The sequence below is a fragment of the Prunus dulcis genome, chromosome 7, assembly GCF_902201215.1.
Source record: "Prunus dulcis chromosome 7, ALMONDv2, whole genome shotgun sequence".
NCBI lineage: Eukaryota > Viridiplantae > Streptophyta > Magnoliopsida > Rosales > Rosaceae > Prunus > Prunus dulcis.
In genome coordinates this window covers 2,860,993-2,871,836 of record NC_047656.1, presented here as the reverse complement: position 1 = coordinate 2,871,836, position 10,844 = coordinate 2,860,993, and the positions used below count along the sequence as shown (strand labels likewise).

The 10,844-nt window shown below is 36.8% G+C and overlaps 1 long non-coding RNA gene across 1 annotated transcript; it reads left to right on the top strand.

The window, feature by feature from the left end:
- The first annotated feature begins 444 nt into the window (after window positions 1-444).
- LOC117635755 lies at window positions 445-3,815 on the top strand. The gene is made up of 5 exons (XR_004586944.1): window positions 445-754; window positions 966-1,058; window positions 2,789-2,881; window positions 2,977-3,114; window positions 3,741-3,815. It is a non-coding gene; the product is annotated as an uncharacterized LOC117635755 (long non-coding RNA).
- The last annotated feature ends 7,029 nt before the right edge of the window (window positions 3,816-10,844 follow it).

Here is a 10,844-nt window from a genome sequence, read left to right as displayed (position 1 = left end):
TTTAATTTAATTAATAAGATGAAATATCTTTATTACCCTTTTTAGCATTAAGTTAGTTTTGGATCTCGTTTGAAGCCTCCCTCAGGTTTGACAACCTCAGGTTTGAAGCCTCAAGCCCTCCTTCAGGTTTGAAGCCTCAAGCCCCTCTCCTGTTTCAAACCACCATCTCTCCTCTGTTCTCTCCCTTCTTCCCTCTCCATGCCTTCAAAGTAAACCAACAGTCTCAAAGCCATGGACCAACACAAGACCGACGACAATCTCCGTTACGTAGGTGGCCTCACACGTGTTCTCGCCGCCGATGCCTCCATTTTCTTTGCAGGTTTGTTCAATATGCGTCAATTCGTTATTTTCATTTTGATTTTTACTTAATTTACTTGAATTTCTACTTGATTTCTCTTTCGCATGCACCAACCCCGACGAATCGCCGATTTCCACTGACGATATATTCCAAAATGGCCAGATTTGTCTTGTGTTCCTGATTTTCAACCTGGATCTCTTCTTCGCAAATGCCGACGACGATGATTTTTCCATAGCCAAAGAGGCTGCCGCTTCCTCTTCCTCTCTGCGGTCGCCATTAAAGAAGCTCTTCTTTGAAGAGCGGAATACGCCGAACTCGGCAATGTCGTTTTAGAACTCAGAAGGTGGACTCAGGTCCTGATCCATGAGAGCAACCAACTTCTGAGTTTGATCATCAACACCTGTTACAGCATAAAAGGAGATCTTTCTCTGTGAGCTCATTAGTGATGCCTCTGATGTACGTATTTTCACCGTTTATTCTTATGTCGATTGCTCATTTCAGTATTTTCTAGTTTTATTGTATGAATTGTTGTGTTTTCTGTTTGTGTTTGGCTTGTGAACATTTTAAATTCAACAACTTAGTTTGTATGGCTTGTGAAAATTTTGAAGTAATGATACACTGTAAGATGTGTGCCATCAGATTGGCTGCTAACTATCAGGAATTGTAGGAAGTGGACCCCTGTGATGATCTAACTGATGATGATTTTCGAATGGCTATTCAAAATGCTTCTGGTGTAAGAAATGCTTTATTTGTGCCTGAGGTATAATGATGACATATGCTGATCAGTTCACAATTGTATATCATTTTGTACCCTTCTTGCTTATGATTTGGTTATGTTATTGAGTCAAACATGTGCTTTTAATCCCTTTTTCTGTTTATCATTCAGTTCATTGGGCCTTAGGTAACAATGGTGTCTTTGGATAAGAAAAGATGCAAAATGGTGCAAAAACGAGCAGACTGGGTTACCAACTCATTTCGGCCTTAACATCTTCCTCCGAACTTTGATTTGCCCAAATAAATTGTGGTTGGAAAGATGAGAGTCTGAACTTCAAGATGGACTACTCAAATGCATCAGATAATGAAGTTGAGCCCAATTCGTGAGCCCATGTACACACCAGACCAAACATGTTGAGCAATTGAGGGAGCAATTGAGGGAGCAATTAAGGGAGCAATTGAGGGAGCAATTAAGGGAGCAATTGAGGGAGCAATTAAGGGAGGTCTTTCCTTGACTTTAGACCCGACATGTTGAGCAATTAAGGGAGCAATTAAGGGAGGTGTGTCAGCTACTCAAGTGCAGAGGAGTCACTCCATTCACCAATAATTCACTCCAGCCATCCTACATCACTTCATTGAGCCCAAAATCAAAGGAGGACTCCAACAAGCCTTCCTTCCATATTCCTACGAATTTGTTCTTTCTCTGCCATCACCAGCCACCCAAACTCATCCCAAATCACCTCTTTAGTTGCCATACTCTAGACATGAGAAAGTTCTTTGAGTAGCATTAGAAGTGGATAAGCACCTGGAGAAGCCTTGGAAACCACAAGCAACTTCAGAATTGGTTTTCTCTACTCTTATTGCATTCAATATGTTTTCTCATTTTTGTTTAAGTTTCATTTCCATTATGAGTAGCTAAATTCATAACTAGGGCTATGATGTAACCTAACATGAATATTCTGGGTTTATAAGTTGAAGTTTTGAGTTTCAAGTTTGATTCATGATTCATATTCCTATTCTTTATGCTTATCAGTTAATATGCTTGTTTGGATGATTGATCACCATTAGAAATTGTATATTAGCTACCTTGGTTTGAATCAAGAGTAGACACCATGCTTTGATTTTAATTGAACTATGAATAAGAAAAGTATGTATGGACATTCGACAACAGGGATTAGATACATGCTTGGTTGTTTAACTTGTTCTTCTATGCTTAATGGGTTCCTAATGCTTAATTTAGATTAGACAACAAATAATCAAGTTAGGGAATTAGGAGCACAAGGTTAGGACCAGACACCATGGCCTAATCATACTTTAGCTAGAATCAACCTTTGAATCCGAATGAGACTTGTCACTTGACTCCTTATAACCCAGAATTGAATTGTTATGGTGAATCGAATGCCCTAGTCTCCCAATCTGTTTTCCAGCCTACAAAAGTACTCTTTGTTACATTTGTTCACCTTGCTTTTGTTTGAAATTTCGCTTTGCCTCATTTGTTCAACAATTACAACCACTCTTGCTTTAAATTCTGTTTTAGACTTAACCTCCTACTTCCTTGAATTTGGTAATCTAAGTACATAACTAGTTTTAACTTCTCAGTCCTTGTGGGTACGACCTCGTACTTGTCTTGCTATACTACTAATTGGCCCGTACAATTGCGAGTTAACATTTTAACAACATATGCTGCAGTCTTTCATTTTCCCTTGTGTTAAATATTAGAAACTAATGGCTTGATTTTACACTGCATTGGCTGATAAGTTTCTGAATTGGTTTTAGGTCCCATTTGAATTTTTAGTTAGGAGACAAATTGCTCGTCTGTTAGACCCAAGCCTTTAGTGTCTTCGATTTGTTTATGATGAACTAATGAAGGTGAGTAATAAGGCATATGCTACGGAGTTTTAATTGTATGTTTCCATGAATCATGAGATGTAGATGTAATCAGGAAGATAAAATTTTGCCTGCAGATAAGCCACGCTTGTGAGGTAATTGAGTTGCAAAGATTTCCAGTATTGAGAAAGCATCTGGATGAAGTCATGGTAAAATTTTTGCACGATGGTGTAGAACCTGCTGAGAGAATGATAGGAAATCTTATTGAGATGGAGGTATCTCTTTGTTAACCTCATTACCACTATAGTTTATTCACTCAGAATTAAGATTTAGGACATTGTTGCGTTTATGCTTTTTTTTGTTAAATTTGTTTCAAAGAGTCTCAAAATTCTGTTTAAATACTGGAATATACTAAAATCTAATCAAAATGAGTCGGCAGTTGTAACTGGTAAAATAGAAAGAGTCAACCTTCCTCAACACTTTGATATGGCATTTGCAACAAGCCAATTTTGGCTTTTTGGGTGGTTGTAGGTCTAATATATGACTTCTGTAAATTTCAACAAGTTAGTAAGTTGATTTGTAGTATACAATTTGTTATCTGTAAGTCGTATGAGCAGTTGTTAACTTCCAGTAAGTGGTATGAACAGCTGTTATACTGTTCATACCCTGCAACTGAGTTGATTTATATAACATAGTATTAACAGTGTACTTCTATGACATAGTATTAACAGATTTTCAGTAACAAAGCACGCTCTATATTTTGCTCTATATATGGCTGTGCACTTGAAGTTTATGATATGCAAAATGTGATTTTTACTAGGACAATAGTTCTATGACATAGTATTAACAATGTACTTTTGTGACATAGTATTAACAGTGTACTTGTTTTTTCCTTGTAAAGGTATTTCCTTTTGCCTTTGCGATTGTATCTGGTGAAACTATGGACAATTGGAGGTGGCAGCAAAGGATATCGAATCTCTTGTTAGGGTTTTTTGGATTATTTGTATGAAATGGTATTTACAATGTTTTTGTATGAAATTGTATTAAGAATGTTTTTCTATGAAATTGTATTAACAATATACTTTTATAGCATGATATTAACAGTGCATTTTTATGACATAGTATCAACAATGTACTTTTATGACATGGTATTAACAATATACTTCTACGATATGGTTTGCGGAGGTTTGATGGAGAATGAAGGGTCGTGGGGACAAACCCTTGGTTTTCGTGATTTTTTATTTTATTTTATATTAAGTTTGGGTTTTTTCAAAAAAATCTAATATGGGCTCGCTGAGCTTGTTTTGGGTTCTTTTGGGAATTTTGTGTTGGGCTTATTTTAAGTTAATCAATGACAGAGATGTAATTTATAGGAACTTCAGTACTAATTTTATATGTAGTAAATGATTTTTGATTGTGTTTCTAAAGTGCATTCTATGTGGGGTTTTTTTTAATAATTACAGCCCTTATTTTGGGTATATTACTAAAGCTCCCTAAAGTTAATTATGTCTAATACTTAATTTTTCTTAGTTTCTATTAAGTGTATAAGTTAAATATATTTTTGGTCACTAAGTTTTAAATAAAATTTCAATTAATGGAGGAAAAAAATTTAGTCAAAAGCCATACAAATGCTATGCCCTTGCACATGTTGCCCGTAGGCTAAAAAAGCTTTAATTAATTCATGTTAATGAGGTTTAGCAATACCCTAAAGCAGTCAGGTATACGACATAAAAACAATAGCAAGGAGACTAAAAAGAATCATATTATAACAAAATAGGTTCATATCTCCACAATTGTTTCACAAAAAGATAAATACATCTCTTCAAAAAAGCGCCAATCATAATCCTAACTATTATCATACTCTCACATTCACAAAAACTTAAATTCATAACTATGTCAATATTTTGCACTATAATAACACCACTGGTAATGCCATTTTGCCCTGTAATTACACCAATATAGTTGCTCACACAACCCCTAGATTGCTAATCTTCATAAATGCAACAAAATTTAGTGTCTCAATAAGTGTAGGTATCGTTTTTTTTTTTTTTTTTTTTGAGGACCTTTCCTATTGAAAGGGGCGATAGCATATTAAACTCATACACACAACACAGATACTAGAAATTGAACCCAGGACTTTGCCTGAGAGAGTAAATACTCCAAACCACTACACTAGTGAGTCCTTTTATGGTTTTCCTTTTCGTTCTTGGTGTGAAACATTCCTCCCTCTCTTTATTGTTGTTCCTCTTATATTTAAACTTTGTGACCCGTAGACAAAAATAAGCTCCTGTCTCTCTCCACTGTTTTGAGAGTCAGCCGCTCCTCCCACAAGGAATGGATGTTCCCTCCCTCTGCTATGTCTCAGATCTGGGGCTTCTTCCTCCTTTTGGTTTCCTTTCCCCTTCCTTTTCATTCGCAGTTTATTTTCCTTAAATTTATGCCTAAATCTACACTTTCTCCCTTCTCTCCCTCCCCCACCTACCAACATTGTGTTTCACCCTCCACTTCTCATTTCTTCACTCCCATTTTTCCCTCTCTGTTATGGTGTCATCCACCCTTCACCTATTGCTGCCTCTTGCCATCACACCACTGACCTTCGCTCCTCGAGTTTACGAATGTCTCCTTCGCTGCTCTTCTTAGTTGGCGAGTTTGGGTATGAGGATGTGTTCAAAGTGAAATATGTAAAATTTTCTTGGATTATGGGAGCACATTTTGCGCGGGTGGCTTACTCACCCCCATTATCCGTTCGTACTTTTGGTTCACCTAGTTATGAGGGAGTCCTCCTTGCTGGTTGTGGACTTGCAATGGTGGTTTGGATGCTGTGTTGCGGCTCTGTAAAGGGATCAGATATACCTCAATCCAAATCCTAATATATTTATATTCGGATTATTGGATTTGGATTGTATTCGGACTATCAGATTGCACTTATCAATTCATATCTGTTATGTTTCGAATCGGATTAGACCAGATCAGATTATTATCGGGTTTATTTTGAGAGGTACAAAAAATCAAAATTTCATTCGCCCCGTTCTTTTATTGTATTTATATACTTTTATATCAAATTTTGATATTTTACCATAAATATCAAATTTTGATATTTTACCATAAAAATTTGTTTTAAGTGGATTCTTAGTGCATATAAAACTAAAATTACTCATTTACATATATAAATCCCCAAAATAAGAAAAATTCGTAGTAATTAGCATATGATACATTACTTATTTTTGTTTTGGATATGGTGGATGAGTTTAAAATTTTATTTTATTAAAAGCCAATGGCCTTACCCATGTGCTCTTTAAGCTTGTTTAATTTGTATTTGAAATAATGTTTTTGCCCTTTGTATTTTAAATGGGAGGCGGAGAAGTAGTCTTTCGTCGTTTTCTGACAGAGAAGCAATCGACGACAGAGGAGGTGTTTTTTGGCGTAGAAGCAATTGATGACGACCATGGCTCGTCCTGGCGTCGCGATTGCCGACGGAGAAGGCGTTTTTCGATCCATGGAAAAGCAATCGGAGGATCGATGTCAGCGAATTCGCAAAGATCAAAGGCTCTTCCTGCTATTTTGGCGACTCGGCCTAATAGATCTCCGTCTCCTGGGTAATTCATAACCTATACTAAATATTGTGCTGCTTTTGAATCTGATGTGGTCTAGTTTTTATGTTATGCGATTGAATTACTTGGAAATGGGCTTTTCTTGAGATTTTTTTGTTTAATTTCGGTGGTGTTGTTTTGAGATTTGAAATGTGGCTACTTTGTTGTGTTTTGAGTTCGTTTATGAATGTAATAGAGTGGTAGCTTCTCTTCATCTGAAAACCTAGTGGCATTATCACTCTCCACACATGTACTGCCCTGTCCTTCACGTCTATAAGTTCTTATTGAATTTTATTTTATTTTACTTTGAATTTGCTATAGGCTGGTAACGCAGACAACTTTGCTCATACCAGGAAGTGTAGTTTTACCTCCTGTGTTCAATTTTTCCATCCCTAGTTTTAATTGATATTAACCTGTAATAAAACTAACTGCTAGACAACACTTCAAAATATCAGTAGTGTTTAATCAGGCGATTTTACAATTTTTATTGTTAAACTTGGATCCTTACTTCTATCGAATTGCAATATATTTCGTCGCACGGTCAAGTAGTACTTCTCCCATGTGTTTTTATGATGAAAAGGATGAGGTTCTTATCTCATGAAAGGATCCACTAGCTCAAATGTTGGTTGTTAAGATGTTCTGAGTCCAATTTGCCATTGGACCTTGTCTTGAAGGCACCTAATCTTTGATGGCTGATGAGCACCCAATTTTAAAATAATCAAATCTTACATGCATCAGCTAGACAAAATAAATAATCTTGTACAGGTTAAATACTTCAACTATTATGCCTTTCTTTTGGGAAGGTCTCCAGTTTCTTTTAGCTTGTTATGGAATTTCTACCTCATGTTTCTTGTAGTTCAATTTATGTTTGCATTGCAGTTTTGCACACACTGCATTGTTGATATTTATGTGTTGCACTACAGTTTATATTTTTATTTGTTGATTTGATTTTTTTAGATTGTTTGTTCATAGGTTTTGTCATGTAGTTTTTTTGTCTTGAGTTGATGATTTTGGTAGTTTTTGGCTCAAATTCAACAATGCAGTTTCCGTTTCTCTATAATTGGTTTTTTAAGAAACTGTTGCACAACAGTTTCCATTTCATGTACACTTGTGTAGGGATCATTTGGATTTTAGTATGAATGTGTGAAGTACATGGAACTTATACAATTCTATCAGCAAAGTATTTGTCTTTTGATTATTTTAGTACTTTCATCATGGTTTTGCCTTTTAGTTCCTCATTTCCCCCTCTCCCAACATGGCTAGAATTTTTAAAAAAATATTGTTTTGTTTTGTATAACTCTAAAGCTGATCATGAGGGATTTATTAGATTGTAGATTGATTATTGACACAAAATCAAGTTCTCGGAGATGAATGGCAATTTTCAATGACACAAAATCTTCTTCTTCTTTTTTTCGAAAATTGCAATGCAGAAAACGGAAGCTGCAATGCAGAAAACGGAAGCTGCATTGCAGAAAATGAAAATTCCAATGCAGAAAACAGAAGCTGCAATGCAGAAAATAGAAGCTGCAATGCAGAAAACAGAAACTACAATGCAGAAAATTAAAACTGCAATGCAGAAAACAGAAATTGCATTGTAGAAAACAGAAACTTCATTGCATAAAATGAAAATTGTAATGCAGAAAACATAACTTGCAATGTAGAAAGCAGAAACACGAATAACCTATTTTAGAGGGTCTTCAGTCCGATTTCCCCTCGCCCAACATAAACACGAATAACCTAGTTTTGTTTTGTTTATTTTGTTACTATTATAGTTATGTTTTTATTAGATTGTAGATTGGTCATTGTTATTAAAATACACAATGTTGCTAAAATATGAAAACTATGAAAGAATATTTGTTTGTGGGAATTTTCTGTGTATTCTTCTCCTTGTAGGAGGTCATATTTATAATGTAATGAAACCTGAATGGGCAAGTAAATAATAAATTCCTAAATCTATTTGCAGTAGGAAATCAGGAATTAAGTAAATCAATTACAATTATAATAGGAATTCTTGGTGTGTAAGGAAAGTAAGTCAATATCCACAAGTCGCGCCAACACTCTCCCTCACGTTGGTGCATAGATGTCGCCAATGCCCAACTGATCTAGTGAATTGTGGAATGCTTTGCTGGAAATCGCCTTTGTCAAAATATCCGCCAATTGATTCTCGGATTTCACAAAAGGAAACTGAAACACTTTAGCCTCAAGCTTTTGTTTGATGAAGTGTCGATCCACCTCAACATGTTTAGTACGATCATGCTGAACCGGATTCTGTGCAATGGCTATAGCAACCTTGTTGTCACAAAAGAGATTCATTGTGGATGTAGGTTTATACCCAAGTTCAGTAAGCAACTTTCTTAACCAAAGAAGTTCACAAATCCCTTTAGTCATGCCTCTGAACTCGGCTTCTGCACTGGATAAAGCTACTACATTCTGTTTCTTGCTTCTCCATGTCACCAAATTACCTCCCACGAATGTGAAGTAACCCGATATGGATTTTATATCTGTTACATTACCTGCCCAATCTGCATCTGAATAACCATCAATATTTAGATGACCATGCTTTGAGAACATAAGTCATTTTCCAGGTGTAGACTTCAAATATCTAAGTATCCGAAGAACTGCATTCATATGGTCTTCACTTGGAAAGTGCATAAATTGATTGACAAAACTCACCGCATAAGCAATGTCTGGTCGAGTATGTGACAAATAGATCAATCTTCCCACTAACCTTTGGTATCTTTCTTTGTTAGTTAGAACTTGATCCGGATATTCTCCAAGATGATGATTCTGAACAATAGGAGTGTCCGCAGGTTTACAATCTAGCATTCCTGTGTCTGTCAACAAGTCTAAGACATATTTCCTTTGAGAGAGAAATATGCTTTGCTGCGATCGAGCCACCTCAATTCCCAAGAAATACTTGAGTCCACCTAGATCCTTCATCTCAAACTCCGTAGCCAGATAGTCTTGTAGCTGTGATATTTCATGTTTATCATTCCCAGTAATAATCATATCATCAACATAGATTATTAATGCTGTTACCTTCCCTTTTCGATGTTTCAAGAACAGAGTATGGTTTGAGTTGCACTGTTTGAAACCATTGTTCTTCATTGCCATGGTGAACCGTCCAAACCATGCACGTGGTGACTGTTTCAATCCATACAATGCTTTTCGTAACCTGCAAACTGTTCCAGTCTGAGTAGTATTATATCCAGGAGGAATGTCCATGTACACCTCCTCCGTGAGTTCGCCATGTAGAAAAGCATTCTTTACATCAAACTGGTGTAGTGGCCAATCCAAATTAGCTGCAAGGGACAATAAGACTATGACGGTGTTTAACTTTGCAACTGGAGCAAAGGTTTCTTCATAGTCTATACCATAGGTCTGTGTGTACCATTTTGCCACAAGTCTTGCCTTGTATCGCTCGATAGATCCATCTGCATTGTGTTTTATAGTAAACACCCATCTACATCCGATAGTCTTTTTTCCTCGGGGTATAGTCTCCAATGTCCAAGTCTGATTTTTCTCAAGGGCTTTCATCTCCTCTTTTATAGCTTGGACCCACTTAGGATTTTTCAATGCTTCAGAGACCTTGGTTGGAATATGGATAGCAGACAACTGATGCACAAAAGCCTTGAGTGGTTCAGACAGCTTCTCAGTGGATACATGATTTGCAATTGGATACTTGGATGTCTTGCCAATATCAGGTGAATAACGGTTTGGTGGCTTCCCACGATTTTGCCTGAAAGGTAATTGATATACAATAGTTTTATCATCTAAATGCACAAGTCTAGTAGGAGTAGTTACCTCAAGGATATTCTTGGGAGATTGGTCTGTTGGTACTGTTGAGTTAGAGGGGGGTCTTCATCTTGTTGTTCTGTATTGTCTGTAGGTGTGAGACTCGGATCAGAAATATCTTCGCATGGATCAGGTGGGTCAGGCAATTGATTGCTATGAATGGGCGATTGGTCGCTTTTCGACAGAGAGTAATCTCGTGCTCCAGACTCGGAATGATCAATCATTTCTGTACAAAGGAGAATTTCTTTATTTTTCAAGTTGCTCCAATTCTGCTCTTCACTTCGTATCTCCCCCTGAAGTGTAGAATTGGATGATGGGTCATGGAAGAACAGCTCAGATTCCAGAAAGGTCACATCCAAAGTGACATAGGTTCGTTGGGTAGGAGGGTGATAACAGCGGTAGCCTTTCTGATGAGTGGCATAACCCACAAAAACACAACGAAGCGCACATGGATCAAGTTTGCTACGTTGATTTTTGTGGAGATGAACGAAAGCCACACATCCAAAGATTCGGGGTGTGAGTACCAAAACAGAAGGCAGAGGTCTGTGTTGTGCAAGCACCTGTAAGGGAGTTTTAAAGGTCAGTACACCAGAAGGCATGCGGTTGATCAGATGAACTGC